The sequence below is a fragment of the Zeus faber genome, assembly GCF_960531495.2.
Source record: "Zeus faber genome assembly, chromosome: 8".
Classification (NCBI taxonomy): domain Eukaryota; kingdom Metazoa; phylum Chordata; class Actinopteri; order Zeiformes; family Zeidae; genus Zeus; species Zeus faber.
In genome coordinates, this window is record NC_137195.1 from 7341183 (window position 1) to 7341874 (window position 692).

The window sequence follows — 692 nt, forward strand, 5'->3', positions numbered from 1 at the left end:
ATGGATTCACTCTTACTTTGCAACCCATTTCTTTCATCTTTTAAAGAAATAAACAACTTGTGCATTGAAATGTGGTGTGGAATTCCCCATAATTACTTATTGCTGCGGATGCGAGACAGAGGGGAGAGGGCGGGGATTTTTAAAAGTCCCTCCGCAAGAAATAAGTACGAGGCTTTCAGACTGAAAATAACTCCGACTGGAAGGTCGACATGCCATCGCCATGATGAGCCCCATCTCCAGACATCTGCTCCGCCCGTACCCCGAAACATTCCAGCATGAGAAGGCGGCATATGTTGAAGCATATCTGAAATGACTGCGTCGTAAACTATGTGATTCATCTGGGACACTTGCTGTGCATTATAGCTCTGATGCTGCGAGCTAATTGTGGAATCGGGGAGCAATAACATATGACAATAAATTATTGAAATGCTTTTCTTTTTATCTGCCTGCCGTGTCATTTCGGTGAGAGGCATCCCATCTGAAATGAATATATAAACTGTCATATAAAGTCTTTCTTCGGTTTCTTCGGGTTGCATAGGCCTATAGTTTGATTTGAACTTTTCCTAGTACTTCGACAGTTGTCTTGTCTGAAGCTGAGTGAATGTGAAACGTGTCTGACATCTTATTTTGTATATTAAACATCATGCTAGAGATCCCCATCCAAGACGAGTAAATACTGGCCCCAGTTGTGA